Source organism: Musca domestica, unplaced genomic scaffold (genome assembly GCF_030504385.1).
Source record: "Musca domestica strain aabys unplaced genomic scaffold, Musca_domestica.polishedcontigs.V.1.1 38, whole genome shotgun sequence".
In the NCBI taxonomy this organism is placed as follows: domain Eukaryota; kingdom Metazoa; phylum Arthropoda; class Insecta; order Diptera; family Muscidae; genus Musca; species Musca domestica.
This window is the reverse complement of record NW_026712324.1, coordinates 6337269-6353724: the sequence shown is the minus strand read 5'-3', so window position 1 is coordinate 6353724 and position 16456 is coordinate 6337269. Positions and strand designations below refer to the sequence as shown.

Below are 16456 nucleotides of genomic sequence, written 5' to 3'. Positions count from 1 at the left end.
GAAGGTCTTCTCTGTATAGAAGATCTCTAGAAGGATTTCTCGGTGTCGAAGACTTCTAGAGGCTCTTCTCGGTGTAGGAGACCTCCAGAAGGTCTTCTCTGTTAAGAAGACCTCTAGAAAGTCTTCTCTGTCTTCTTGGTGTCGAAGGCCTGAAGAAGGTATTCTCTGTGTAGAAGACCTTTCTCGGACCTCTAGAGGGTCTTATCGTTGAAGAAGAAAGAGGTATTCTCGGTGTAGCGGCCTCTAGAAAGTTTTCACGGCTTAGAAGACCTCTAAAAGGTTTTCTCGATGAAGAAGTCCTCTGAAAGGTTTCTCCTCTAGATGGTCTTCTCTGCGTAGAAGTGCGTGCGCTTGTCTTTTTTCGCACTTTCCTTCGGGAAATTTCCAAATACATCAGCGTTCGTCTTCAATGAATTTATTTCCATTACAAAAGTCAACATATATGTTTGCGTTGGTACTCTTCTGAGCGTGGCTATATGCCAGAGTATAAAATATATCAGCGATCATATTCAAACGTAGATTGGAGATGTCTCCTATTGTCACCACTTCATTCATCCCATTCCACCATTCATTCATTCATTCATTCACTGACTGCGAACTTACACAAATCACAATTTGATAGGAGGTTGAGCATGGCTGGCAGGCGTATTGCCTGCGAACAAACAAATAAATTTAACACATGATAGTATCGCATGGCATCGCATGTTGGTCGCTGTGCGTTGCACGACAATTGATAATTTTCATTGTTGATGACAATGACGATGGCGATGATGATGAAGTAGTTGCAATACTCTCCGGCTCGTTCGGTTGCTCCCTAATATATATTATGATTTATTAGCGGATACGTAATGCTGGTGGTAAATAAACAAACAAACAAACAACAACGTCAACGTAAGACGACCGACTATACGCAAATTATGGAATTTACATGTATGAGTTGGATGGATGGGAGGGAGACAGGTTGTGGGGCTGAATGTGGCAAGGGGTGATTTTGTTTACTTCATACGTGTTGGCGTATGACACATTATGCAGTCAACACCAACAATAACAAGTGTCAACGACTTTGTCGACAATGACCAGCATATATTTGTTTAATTTTTGTCGAAATTTCTGATCATCTTTCTTCCAGAAAAAATGTTGGACTTCCGCAACACTTTTGATATTAACAAAAAATTACTTTTTTTTAGCAGTGATTATGAATTTCCTAGAAATTCTTTGACGTGATTAAAACCGTAAAGAAAGGCCTAAAGTGGGGAGGGGGCGAAAATATAAAATCGGCATCACCAAAAGGAAATATATATAACAGCTATACCGAATGTGAAAGGCATTTCCAGGTGGTATCTAATATTTTGAACTGAAAACCATTGTTGTCAAGAGCATACAGGGTGGGATAAAAAAACTGCAACAAAGTCAAATGCTATAATTTCAATATATTTTTTTTTTTAATTTTATTGAGTTAAGCAAAAAATATCGGAAATAGCATCAAATTTTAGAATAAGTTTAGATTTGTTCGAAATGGATCAACTTTGGCACGAATTATAGCCTTCAAACGGCCAATGAAACCGTCACACGCTGCCCGAATGTTGCTCTGCGTTAATTTGGATGATTCCCGGGGAAGCGCTCGCTTGAGGTGATCGAAACTTTGATATTTTTTAGTGCCAACCTAGCTTTCCAAAATACTCCAGACACAATAGTCCAACGGATTGGTATCCGGAGATTTTGGTGGCAATTACGCGCTGGAAATGAAGCGAGGAACCTCATTTGGTAACCATTCTTGGGTGGCGCGTACAGAGTGCGATGGTTCTGAGTCCTTTTGGAATGTCCAAGGTCTGCGGCCAAAATGATTGCGTGCCCAAGGCTTTAATACACCCTCCAGATAATACACCCTCGCGATAATATTCGGCATTTACTCTAATGCCACGGTCGACTAATACGAGCGAAGAGCGACCATCGGCTGTTATGGTGGCCCACACCATCACCATGTCCGGCACTTGCGTTCTGGTGGTCAACCGAAGGTGCAAATTTTCAGCTGACCTCTTTGGCAAGTAAACACGATTATTTTGTTTGTTTACAAACTGCTGGACAACGAATGTTTTCTCATCGGAAAAACCCAAATTCGGCAGTTCACCACTTTCGGCCAAGCGAAGCAATTCTTTAGGTCTTTTGAGCCTAGTTTCTTTCTGTTGCGGTGTAAGTTCTTGGAGTTTTTGGAATATCAATGGCATTACCCCGAGCATATTTTTCAATATTTTCCGAATGGAATATAGCGATATGTTCAGCTCACGAGCCATTTGTCGGCCACTGCGAGTTTCGATCAAGTCGCTTCTTTACTTTTCGAACCATTTCTGCTGATGTTGCTGTTTTCTTCCGTCCACATCCTTGACTTCGGGCTACGCTACCAGTATCACGGCAACGAGCGACGGTACGAGACACAAAAGATTTATTTACATTTAAATGCTGGAGTGCTCTAACGATAACCACTTGTGATTTTCCAGCCAAATATAAAGAAATCACACTATCACGCTTCCATCACGAATAACTTTTTTCCTGGAAAATTCTCACCAAAATGCTTTTGTACGCTTGTAAACAATATAGTGAGCTGTCACTAGAATAATTTTAACATCTGTCGGACGAGTGGCATAGAAATTACAGCAGTCTGAAGTTGGTTGCAGTTTTGTCATCTCACCCTGCATTACGGCTGTGGAAGACTTAAATATCAAATCAGATTTTCCGATGTTGTTAACTTGCTCGAATTCGGTCGTTTGGGCCAACCTTTATTTGGTCTAATATTATAAAAAAAAAAAACTAGAAATCGGACGATCTTGGGCCAAACAAAATAAGTGGCTAAATTTTCATATTAATCGAACAGTTAGTGTGACCTGGACTATAGGTTTATCTTGTCTCCCTTTTGTCTGTTAAAAATGAGTGTACAAAGTATAGCGATTCTGAACACCGATTTGGTGCACGCTATAATGTACTTAGGAGTTCCAGCTGTCGGACAGACATTTGTATCTTGTTTTTAATTCTTTCTGATACAAAACTCTGAAAATTCCAGATTGTCTTATATTCCGCATCAGTAGTATTTGTTCGTACCTTTTCTGGCACGAATTTTCAAAAACTGGACATTATCTGGGGTCTCGTATCAATTCTGGCCAATATTTGCAAAATTAAAAGATAATACAGGGTTGCCCATATTCGACGGATCCATCTGGCAACGCCATAACTTTCGACAGAGATGTCACATCGCTTAATGACATACCGCGTTTGAAGCGTCAGTCCAAGCAGATTTTTACCATGAACCAATACACGCGAGCGCTCTGAAATAGCTGAAATTTACCAGAAGTCAATTGTGAAGAATCAACGTGCTTTTAAAACATTAAAAAATGTGAGAAGTGCGCCTTCTAAGAACACCATTAAGCGTTTATGCGAACAATTTTCGACTGGTAAGGCTCTTTTTTATGCGAAGAGGCCATATAAAAGTCGACCAAGGCGATCGGCCGAGAATATCGCTGCCGTACGAGCCAGTGTTGAGAGGTCCCCAAGAACATCCCAAAAACGCCGTTCTCAGCAGTTGGGCATGGCCCGGTCCACTTTACAACGGATTATTCGCATTGATTTGCATTTGTTCCCGTAAAAAATTCAATTGACCCAAAGAATGGTGCCTGCGGACAAGCCTCGTCGATTGGAATGGGCCCAAAGAGTCATCGAAATGGCCGAAGATGACGAGCAATTTTGGAACAAAATTATCATGTCCGATGAAGCCCATTTCACATTGAATGGGACCGTAAATAAGCAAAATTGCCGTTTTTACGCCACTGAAAATCCTCAGGAGATTCAAGAAGTGCCTCTTCATGACGAAAAAGTCACAGTTTGGTGCGGCGTTAGTGCGAAAACGGTCATTGGACCGTTTTTCTTCCAAAATGAAAATGGCCATGCTGTTACCATCAATCAGGAGCGTTATCGCGACATGATGACCAATTTTGTGATGCCAATTATTCGTCGAAAGCGTATGAGACAGTTCTGGTTTCAACAAGACGGCGCTCCACCGCACACAAGTCGCATAACAATCGATTTTCTGAAGAATTTGTTACCGGGCCGTTTGATGTCGAAAAGTGGTGATTTGGACTGGCCACCGGGTTCGCCCGATTTGACGCCACCTGACTTCTTCTTGTGGGAATATTTGAAGTCAAAGGTTTACGTTAACAAGCCAAGGACCGTAGAAAAGCTCAAGGACAACATTCGTGAAGAAATAGCCGCTATTCCGGCCGAAATGTTGGCAAAAACGATGGAAAATACAGGAAAAAGGGCACAATACGTCATCAACGCCAGAGGCGGCCATTTGAGAGATATCATATTCAAAAATTGATGTAAACAAATCTACTTGGAACAAATTAAATGATTAACATTGGCAACCACCAAATTTTTATTTTTTTCTTTGATTTAAAAAAAAAACAGTAAAGAAAGTCCTAAAGTCGGGCGGGGCCGATTTTATGATACCCTACACCACTTTGCTAATTTAGTTGAGCTCCACTTAATAATTAAAAGTTTTTATGGGAGAATTCAATCATACACGATATGATTATAATTATAATTTAAAATTCAAAGGACTAAATATGCCAAAGCATTTGCATCTTTTAAATTCGGACTTGTATTGCCCATTTGGTGCAAAATTAATTTGAAATCAGATAAAGATATATATGGGAACTATATCCAAATCTGAACCGATCTCGATAAAATTTGGCAAAGATATTGTTGAGCCGTATTTGATATGTTTCCCTGAATATCGTTGTTACGGAGTGCATATTACGGCTGTAGGTAACAAATACAAAAAATCGGATGAACAATATATGTGGGAGCTATAGCTATATCTGAACCGATTTCGATGAAATTTGGCATACTTATTTTGAGGTCCAATCTGATCGTACATGCGAAATTCCATACTATTCGGACTGATTTTACACGTTTGGTGCACAAAAAAAGGTAAATCGGACGAAGTTATATATGGAACTCTATCCAAATCTGAACCGATCTCGATAAAATTTAGCAAATGTATTTCTGAGCTGTATTTGATATATTTCCCCAAATATTGTTGTTACAGAGTGCATATTACGGCTGCGGAGGACAAAAATAACAAATCGGATGAACAATATATATGGGAGCTATAGCTATATCTGAACCGATTTCGATGAAATTTGGCATACTTATTTTGAGGTCCAATCTGATCGTACATGCGAAATTCCATACTATTCGGACTGATTTTACACGTTTGGTGCACAATAAAAGGCAAATCGGACGAAGATATATATGGGAGCTATATCTAATTTTTGACCGATTATCTCCAATTTCAATAGGGTTCGTCCTTGGGCCAAACAAATATTGTTTGCAAAATTTCATCTCAATCGGATAATAAATGCGACCTGCATTTTGTTCACAAGAATACATGGACAGATGGACGGACGGACGGACGGACAGACGGACTGACATGCATAAATCAACTCAGAAAGTGATTCTATGCCGATCATCAAAAGGAACTAAGGGTCTATCTCGTTTCCTTTTGCCTGTTACAAACAAATGCACAAAGACATAATACCCTGACCACCTTGTGGTGTAGGGTATAAAAACATGGGTCCGTCAAATATGGGCAACCCTGTATTCCTAATAAGTACAGAATTTATCCCACACAGTATTTAGCACTTATTGATCCTTTTTAGTACGAATTTCCAAAAAAGCTACAACCTATGTGCATAATTTCAAGTTTGTTATCATCCTCGTTTTTTTTAGGCGCTCAGGAGGCTGTAAAGTGGTGAGAAAGGTTCGATTCGGCTCGAGAAGAGAAACCCAACCGCTCAATTATTTTAAAACGTTAGGAATTAGATATAAGTCCCTAATCTTAATATGTTGGGACTGATTAACGCCAGGTTTCACAGCTCCAGGTACTCACCACTACTACTCTTCTCATAGATGTAAGTTATATTTGTTGTCGTATTTATTTATAGCCTCACACGAATTATTTATAGTATAATTTTCAATACTAATTTGTTAATTTACATAATATAGAATTTAACTTAGTAGTGAAGGATTGTATTTTTTCTAAGTCGACGAGGATGGGATTCGAACCCACGCGTGCAGAGCACATTGGATTAGCAGTCCAACGCCTTAACCACTCGGCCACCTCGTCATGTGGCCCAACTTTCACAAAATAACCATTGAAAAATTCCACTAATATGTAATTCAACCAAGCGCCAAATAAACAAGCAACAGCATCAATATCGGCCAGAACGGTAAGTTAGTAAGGCGGCTTAAAACGATAACAGGGGTTTTGAAATAAAAGCGAAAGAAGCAACAAAATTGAACTCAAACATGGAACCATACCGAGCGACCGACCGACCCAACACAACACAACGCCAGACGGAATACAATGCGAGCCCCAGAAAATAGCAACAAGCAAATAAAATAAAAAAAAAAACCTGGAAAGTTAACGGTACCCAATAATAGGTTTGTTTTTGTAAAAATAACAAAACAAAAACGGAAAAAAGAACAGAAGAATGTTTCACTGCAAAATAGTTTCGAATCATTTTGGAGTGTGTGAGTCTCGCTTTTATTTTATTTCATTTTTTTTTTTTTGCTTTGCTTTCTTATGATGCGGATTCAGATCCGTGTGTTCGGTCGGTCGTTCATTCCACTATTAGGTCTTTCTTGATTTTCTTCTTTCTTTATTTCGACTTTTTTTTCCACAGTGCTTTCTTTTGTGATATGTACAAACATATGTATATATCGAGTATGTAAAAAAAAAAATTACGAAACTGGTATTTCGCCAACTGAGAATTCTGCTTTCCTGGTATTAATTGGCATTGCACATTGCCAATATGCATGCATACAGACGTAGTAGATAGATGAAATAATAATAATAGTATGGAGAATGAACGAACACACAGTTACATACATATTTTGTTAGATAAATCTATGAATGAATAATGAATGAGATGATAAACATGAACTAATAACAAGTAAAAAAGCAGTTAGTTAGCCGGGCCGAACTTTGAATACCCTCCACCATTTGAAACAAATTAGGACATTTTCAAAAAATGAAAATAAAATCCATTAAAAATTCTGTTAAAATCTCGGAAGGTGCCGATATATGGGAGGATAAACGACATTGTGGACCTATATAGATAATTCTCTTTCAATGAATAAATTACTCACAAGGAACTCGTTGTGCCGATTTTCAGACCATTCCATTGAAAAATGTGGCTAAAATCGTCAAAATCCCGAATATCGGGGGATACCGTTTTATGGGGTTTATACGATATTTTGGACCTATATAGACAATTCCTTTTCAGGGGGTAAAGTGTTCACAAGGAACCCCTTGTGTAGAATTTTAGACAATTCCTTTGAAAAATGAGGCTAAAATCATCGAAATACGGAATATCGGATGGTACCGTTATATGGGGGATATACGACATCGTGGACCTATATAAACAATTCTATTTCAGGGGGTAAAGTGCCCACAAATAACTCCTCGTGTGGATTTTCAGACTATTCTATTATAAAATGTGGCTAAAATCATCAAAATAGAGAATATCGGGGGGTGCCGTTATATGGGGGCTATACGATATCGTGGACCTATGTAGATAATTCTCAGCCAAGGGATAAAGTACTCACAAAGATCTCCTTGTGTGGATTTTTATACAATTCCATTAGGAAATGTAGCTAAAATCATTAAAATACCGGATATTGGGGGTACCGTTATATGGGGGCTATACGATATCGTGGACCTATATAGATAATTCTCAGCCAAGGGATAAAGTACTCACAAAGAACTCCTTGTGTGGATTTTCATACAATTCAATTGAAAAATGTGGCTAAAATCATGAAAATACCGGATTTTGTAGGTACCGTTATATGGGGGCTATACGATATCGTGGACCGATATAGCCCATCTTCGAACTTGACCTGCCTGCAGATAAAAGAGAGATCTGGGCAAAATTTTAGCTTTCTTCGTCTAGCTTGTAGCGTGATTACAACAGACGGACAGACGGACGGACAGGGCTAAATCGTCTTAGAATTTTACGCTGATCAAGAATATCTGGTGAATAATGTAGCTAAAGTCATCAAAATACCGAATATAGGGAGATATTGTTATATCGGTCCTATACGAAGACCTGGACCTGGCAATTTTCTGGCATAGACTGTAGTTCGCATTACGAACTATAAACGAATAATTTGAGACAACTAACGTGAATCATGTCGCCTAAATCATCAAAATACCGCATATTGAGAGGAACCGTTATATGGAGGCTATGCGAAGACGTGGACCTGCAAAGACAATTTTCTGTCATAGGCTGTAGTATCCATTACGAATTTCTAATACCAAATTTGGAACAATTCCGGTGAACAATGTCGCTAAAATCATCAAAATACCGAATATCGAGGGGTACCGTTATATGGAGGCTATACGAAGCCTTGGACCTGCACGTACAATTTTCTGTCATAGGCTGCAGTATCCATTACAAACTTCAAATACCAAATTTGAAACCATTCTGGTAAATAATGTCGCGAAAATCATCAAAAGACCGCATATTAGGTGATACAGTTATATGGAGGCTGTAGTATCCATTACGAATTTCAAATAAAGAGTGATTTGTTAAGAGCTTGATAATTTTTTTTAAAAAAAAAACGCATAAAATTTGCAAAATCTCATCGGTTCTTTATTTGAAACGTTAGATTGGTCCATGACATTTACTTTTTGAAGATAATTTCATTTAAATGTTGACCGCGGCTGCGTCTTAGGTGGTCCATTCGGAAAGTCCAATTTTGGGCAACTTTTTCGAGCATTTCGGCCGGAATAGCCCGAATTTCTTCGGAAATGTTGTCTTCCAAAGCTGGAATAGTTGCTGGCTTATTTCTGTAGACTTTAGACTTGACGTAGCCCCAAAAAAAATAGTCTAAAGGCGTCAAATCGCATGATCTTGGTGGCCAACTTACCGGTCCATTTCTTGAGATGAATTGTTCTCCGAAGTTTTCCCTCAAAATGGCCATAGAATCGCTAGCTGTGTGGCATGTAGCGCCATCTTGTTGAAACCACATGTCAACCAAGTTCAGTTCTTCCATTTTTGGCAACAAAAAGTTTGTTAGCATCGAACGATAGCGATCGCCATTCACCGTAACGTTGCGTCCAACAGCATCTTTGAAAAAATACGGTCCAATGATTCCACCAGCGTACAAACCACACCAAACAGTGCATTTTTCGGGATGCATGGGCAGTTCTTGAACGGCTTCTGGTTGCTCTTCACTCCAAATGCGGCAATTTTGCTTATTTACGTAGCCATTCAACCAGAAATGAGCCTCATCGCTGAACAAAATTTGTCGATAAAAAAGCGGATTTTCTGCCAACTTTTCTAGGGCCCATTCACTGGCAGATCGTTCGGCTTCACTTCTTGCACGAGCTGTATTTTATACGGTTTTACACCAAGATCTTTGCGTAAAATCTTCCATGTGGTCGAATAACACAAACCCAATTGCTGCGAACGGCGACGAATCGACATTTCACCGTCTTCAGCAACACTCTCAGAAACAGACGCAATATTCTCTTCTGTACGCACTGTACGCATTCGTGTGGTTGGTTTAATGTCCAATAAAGTAAACTGAGTGCGAAACTTGGTCACAATCGCATTAATTGTTTGCTCACTTGGTCGATTATGTAGACCATAAATCGGACGTAAAGCGCGAAACACATTTCGAACCGAACACTGATTTTGGTAATAAAATTCAATGATTTGCAAGCGTTGCTCGTTAGTAAGTCTATTCATGATGAAATGTCAAAGCATACTGAGCATCTTTCTCTTTGACACCATGTCTGAAATCCCACGTGATCTGTCAAATACTAATGCATGAAAATCCTAACCTCAAAAAAATCACCCTTTATTTCAAAATTTGGAACAATTCCGCTGAATAATGTAGATAAAATTATCAAAATACCGAATATAGGGAGGTACCGTTATACGAGGGCTATACCAAAACGTGGAGCTGCACAGATAATTTTCTGTCATAGGCTCTAGAATCCATTGTGAACTTGAAATATCAAACTTGAAACAATTCCGATGAATAATGTAACTAAAATCATCGAAATACTGAATATAGGGAGGTACCGTTATATGAGTGCTATACCAAATAGTAGATCTACAAGGCCCATTTTCAATCCTGCAGATAATATACATTCGAGTAAAATTTTATCAACCTAGTTGATTTCGTTCGGAAGCTAAAGTGATTTCCATATATTTAAAAATATTTATTGGAACAAAAAATATGGTCCGCTAGACTTTTACCAAACGGAAAAATTTTGTTTGATATGAAAAAATCTATCAAATTCCGGCTGATATTACATATATGGTGAACCAAAACCGTAGAATCGAATTAAGATGTATTCGAAGCTATATAAAAATCTGAACCGATCTCCAAAAAATTTGGCAGAGGTATATTACGAATGTGAGGGATTTTAACACTAAATCGAATGGAACATATATATATGGGAGCTATAGCTATATCTGAAAACGGTTTTCACTAAGAAATAAAGTACTTGTTTCTGGGCTGAATTCCGTCGGAAGTGCCAAAATTCAGTCGATTTTGGTTGATATTAACCATTTGGGGCACAATTAACCCGAAATCGGTTCTGAATCGATCTTGACAAAATTTTAGGCACTTACTTCTGAGCTGTATCTGATATCTGGTACCAAAGATAATTGTTGTGGAATGCATATTATACATGTGATGGACTTAAGACCCCAAATCGGATGAAACAAATGTATGGGAGCTATAGCCATATCTGAAGCCATTTTCACCAAATTTGAAGTTGTTCTAAGATGAATTCAGTCGGAATTGCTAATTTGGGCTTATATTATCCATTTGGTGCACAATAAACCTATGTCGATAAAATTTGACAGAGTTAGTTTTGGGCTATATCTGATATCTGGTACCAAATATAATTCTTGTGGAGTACATATTACGCATGTGAGGGACTTAAAACCCCAAATCGGATGGATCATATGTATGGGATCTACAGCTATATCTGAACCGATTTTCACCAAATCTATTGATGTACTTTTTTCTAGGATAAATTCATGTATATTTTGCCAGTAGGCAGTTCGTAAATAGGCCATGTAGGTCCACATTTTCATATAGCCCCCATATAACGGTACCTCCCGATATTCGGTATTTTGATGATTTTAGCGAAATTGTTTACTGGAATCGTTTCAAATTTGGTATTTGAAGTTCGTAATGGATACTACATCCTAAGTCAAAAAATGAGGCATGTAGGTCCACGTCTTCATATAGCCCCCATATAACGGTACCCCCCGATATTCGGTATTTTGATTATTTTAGCGACATTATTTAACGGGATTGTTTCAAATTTGGCATTTGAAGTTCGTAACGGATACTTCAGCTCATGCCAGAAAATGGGCCATGTAGGTCCACGTCTTCGTATAGCCCCCAAATGACGGTACCCCCCCATATTCGGTATTTTAATGATTTTAGCTACATTATAAACAAATTTTTCTTCAAGTTTCGCATTTAAATATTGTAATAACTTATGACAAAAGTTGCCTATGCAGGTTCACGTCGTCGTATAAGCATTCGCTATTTTTAAGATGTTAACAGAATTTTTAACGGATTTTATTTTTTTTTTTTTTTTTGGAAATTGCCAAATTTGTACCAAATGGTGGAGGGTATTAAAAGTTACTTACAGCTTTTTTACTTGTTTGAGTTAAAGTTATTACATTTTGTCCCAATTGGTATTGAGGAGAACCGTCCACTTAATCTGAAACTAATTTCGAAAGAATGCTCTTTAAGAATACAACAACAGGATACCATAACTCTGATACAACAAAAACTCTATCGACGAGGATGGGATTCGAACCCACGCGTGCAGAGCACATTGGATTAGCAGTCCAACGCCTTAACCACTCGGCCACCTCGTCGCCATGTTTGCATTTCCAGGGTACAGGAGGATTTGCGTAATGGACATGGTTTAAAAAATGTAAAACTACTATTTTAAGTCTATTACAAACATATATGCAAAATTGACAGGTCAAAGAATACAATTTTAACTACTATCCAGCCGTTTCTATTTGATAACCAATTCCTACATTTTGCTTTGGATTTTGGCGATCAATTTTCTTGTATTTTATCAAATTCGGGGCAGATTTTCCATTTTTTTATGCTATAGCTTTTTTTTCGTTTAAGAGGAAAACATCTTTGCAATTGGTTAAAGTGGCTTATGATTTCGATTAAAGATTCTTATTTTTATTATATACGAACTTGGTCTAATTTATATTCAAACACTACAATGTAGCGAGTTCGAAACAAATTGAATTCTCCCTATGCGCAGTAATTGTGTGCACCAGCTGTCCAGGAAGGCCTACATGGCTAGATGAACTATTAATGTCCTGAAACGAATTTCGTTCGGTACAAAATGGGTTAGCAACCCATTGTTCCAAGTATTTTTTTTCTGTCCACCGGAAGACGAGAAATACGTTTTTACGTAACGACTTTTAGTGATCCAAAGTGACCAAAAAATAACTACTTATTTTGTGTGACTATAAACAAGTAAAAAAAACATTAAGTTCGGCCGGGCCAAACTTTTAATACCTTCCACCTTGGGGTAAAGGAAACATTAGAAGAAATGTGGCAAAACCCATTAAAATGCTGAATATCGGAAGGTATCGTTATATGGGGGCCATACCAAATCGTGGACCTACACATGCAATGTTTCGCTACCGGAGCTGGAACTCATTATGACTAAATACCAAATACCAATTTTTAGACAAATCCGTGAAAAAATGTGGCAAAAATAATCAAAATACCGAATATCGGGAGGTACCTTTATATGGGGGCTATACCAAAACGTGGACCTATACATGCAATGTTTTGCCACACGTACAGGGATCTGTTATGACCTACAAATACCAATTTTCAGACAAATCCGTGAAAAATGTGGCATAAAACATCAAAATACCGAATATCGGGAGGTACCGTTATATGGGGACTATACCAGAACGTGTACCTATCCATCCTAGACACAATACAAATTGCTCTGCTAAATTTTGGCGCTCTACGTCAAATAATGTGGGCTGTATCGTGATTTCAACAGACAGACGGAAGGACGGACCGACAGACGCACATAGTTAAATTGACTTAGAATTTTATGCTGATTATGAATATATATACTTTATGGGGTCTACGACGAATATTTAAGGATGTTACAAACGGAATGACAAAGTTAATATACCCTCCTTTCCAAGGTGGACGGTATAAAAATGAGTACCGATTTGTAATCGATATTTATATCGATGAAGCACAAATTTTGGTTATAAAAATCGACGAGGATGGGATTCGAACCCACGCGTGCAGAGCACATTGGATTAGCAGTCCAACGCCTTAACCACTCGGCCACCTCGTCGCCATATTTGTTCTTTAAACACACAGTACGATCTACATAATTGTCTTAGTTTAATATTAAAAAAAAAAACTCCCAACCCTGAGTTCTACAGATGGAAAGTTATTATCTAATAAAGGCCAAAATAAAGCCGACGAGGATGGGATTCGAACCCACGCGTGCAGAGCACATTGGATTAGCAGTCCAACGCCTTAACCACTCGGCCACCTCGTCATATACGTCATAACTTATTCCTACAAAAACTGGCTCTTAAAACTTCTTTTTTGGAGATGTAGCTGTAAGATGTAGCTGTAAGACTGAAAATGATCCCGTTATAATTGTGCTGATTTTTTGATATTACCGGTATCACGTTGACACGTGAAAAGGCACCATTGAGACAAATACGACATCGGATGAGTATACATTTGGGCTACCCAATACCAAATTTAATAATATTACGCATATCCAAAATAGTCTACATCTCTCTATCCTAGACATCAGCAGTGATCCAAAATTAGCAACATTTGGTACTTTTCGAACAATTATGGTATAAATTTGCAGAACCACAACAGATACCAACAGAGACCTCAATATCAAATTTTGGAATGCATGTCCTATACATTCACTCAATAGCACTTTTAGTACTTTAGTACGGATTATCAAAAGAATCTTTATAAATAAACATCAGATACCAACAGTGAGTTTAATGCCAAATTTCATAATTTCAGCTCTTAAATTTCACCCATTAATCAATACAATACGTAGCACTATTTAGTACTTTTCGTATAATTCTAGTACACATTTCCGAAAAAAAACTGCCAAATTGAAATTCCTGGTACCAACAGAGACTTTAATATCAAATTTGTTTCTATCCCTTCATCCAAAACCAACTGCGATCCATCCTAATATCAAATGCCAGATTTCAATCACTATCAGTTCACCAAATATCAAATTTTACCAAATACAGGGTGAGATAAAAAACTGCAACAAAGTCAAACGCCATAAATTACGAATTATGGCCTTCAAATAGCCAATAAAACCGTCACACGCTTCCCGAATGTTGCTCTGCGGTACTTTGGTCCATTGCTTGAGATGATCAACACTTTGGTATTTTTTAGTGCCAACCTTGCTTTCCAAAATACTTCAGACACAATAGTCCAACGGATTGGTATTCGGAAATTTTGGTATTCCATTGTGCGCTGGAAATGAAACGAGGAACCTCATTTTGTAACCATTCTTGGGTGGCGCGTGCTGAGTGCGATGGTGCTGAGTTCTGTTGTAATATTTTTGCGATAATATTTGGCATTTATTCTGATGCCACGGTCGGTTAATACGAGCGGAGAGCGACCATCGGCTGTTATGGCGGCCCACACCATTACAATGGCCGGCGCTTGAGTTCTGGTGGCCAACCGAAGGTGCACATTTTCAGCTGACCTCATTGGCAAGTAAACACGGTTATTTTGTTCGTTTACAAACTGCTTGGACAACGAATGTTTTCTCATCGGATAAAACCAAATTCGGCAGTTCACCACTTTCTGCCAAGCGAAGCAATTCTTTAACTCTTTTGAGTATTTTTTTTTTCTGTTGCGGTGTAAGTTCTTGCACGTTTTGGAATTTAAATGGCATTACCTCGAGCACATTTTTTAATATTTGCCGAATGGAATATTGCAATATGTTCAGCTCACGAACCATTTCTTTCAAGTCATTTCCTTACTTTTTGAGTTATATCTGCTGATGTTGCTGTTTTCTTCCCTCTACTTCCTTGACGCCAGGCTACGCCACCAGTATCACGGTAACGAGCGATGGTACGGGACACAAAAGATTTATTCACATTTAAATGCTGGAGTGCTCTAACAATACCCACTTGTGGTTTTCCAACCAAATATAAAAACAAGTAAGCAAAGGCTACAGTCGAGCGGGGCCGACCGTTGAATACCCTACAACACTACAATAAACGATACAGTTTATATAGGCGAGATACTCGAAAGAATTCCACAAGATATTGTGACAAATAATAAAAGAAAACCATCAGGTTTCGTTCTCTAATTTTCGAACAATAGCAACTTAAACTAATTTGCTCATTTCCAATTTATTGGTAGATGTTGCACGTAAATGGTCTTCCTAGATCTGGAACCAATATTTCCCAAAGACCTATAATCTCTCAGAAGTGGCAAAAGATTAACATTTATTATTGGTTTTTGACTGAAATGAGATACAGACATTTGATTATATTCTTCAACGAAATCAGCGTTAATGAAATAGTCAGAAGTGCGTCTTTCCTGTATTTGTGAATTCTCCAAAAAGTCACATTTTCGTATTTTGTCTACAAAAGTTGGCAAACTCCTTCACACATTGAATATTTTTGGATGGCCATCCAAAACTGCTTGGCTTTTGCAATGTCCGGTAATCCCCATTCAAATGTGCGTGAGGATCGATAAGCGATAATTACGACCTGCTGACAATTTTGCAGTTCATTTTGCAGATCATCTCCAAAAAGAGTAGGCTTCTATTCTGACCCTCATCTTATCCCCATGCAAAATTTCGTAAGGATCGGGCCATAAATGCGATCTGTATATGATATCCTGATATCTTAACTACTCAGTTTTGTTAGCTGTAGAAATATTACCAAATGTTTAAATCAAAATGGAAATATGCCAAAAATATGACAAAATTGAAAAAATATGAGAAAATATTACAAAATCAATATTTTTATCTTTAGAGAGATATTTTTATGCGATTTTTTAGACGTTTTTTCTTTCCTGCCAAGAGACCATTCTGAACTAATGAGAACTGTCGAAATCAGTTCAGCCGTTCTCGACATATATGAGATCTTTCAAGCATATCTTCTTTGATAGACATATATATCGCACATATTTTGCTATATATTCGATTTTTTCGATCTTAACATCAATGTAAAGATCAGAAGTAACCTTGTCATGGCTTTGTGATTTCGCCGGGATTTAAAATATTCGCGGTTTAATGAAAAAATTTTAATTTTTTCAACAAAAAAGATATGGTCTATTT

At 38.0% G+C, this 16456-nt stretch overlaps 4 non-coding genes across 4 annotated transcripts; all 4 read right to left on the bottom strand.

Moving 5' to 3' along the window:
- Positions 1 to 6096: 6096 nt before the first annotated feature.
- TRNAS-GCU (transfer RNA serine (anticodon GCU)) lies at positions 6097 to 6178 on the bottom strand. Its single transcript has one exon. It is a non-coding gene; the product is annotated as a tRNA-Ser (tRNA).
- Positions 6179 to 11893: 5715 nt separating this feature from the next.
- On the bottom strand, positions 11894 to 11975 carry TRNAS-GCU (transfer RNA serine (anticodon GCU)). Its single transcript has one exon. It is a non-coding gene; the product is annotated as a tRNA-Ser (tRNA).
- A 1399-nt stretch (positions 11976 to 13374) lies between these two features.
- TRNAS-GCU (transfer RNA serine (anticodon GCU)) lies at positions 13375 to 13456 on the bottom strand. Its single transcript has one exon. It is a non-coding gene; the product is annotated as a tRNA-Ser (tRNA).
- A 128-nt stretch (positions 13457 to 13584) lies between these two features.
- On the bottom strand, positions 13585 to 13666 carry TRNAS-GCU (transfer RNA serine (anticodon GCU)). The gene has a single exon. It is a non-coding gene; the product is annotated as a tRNA-Ser (tRNA).
- Between the last annotated feature and the right edge of the window lie 2790 nt (positions 13667 to 16456).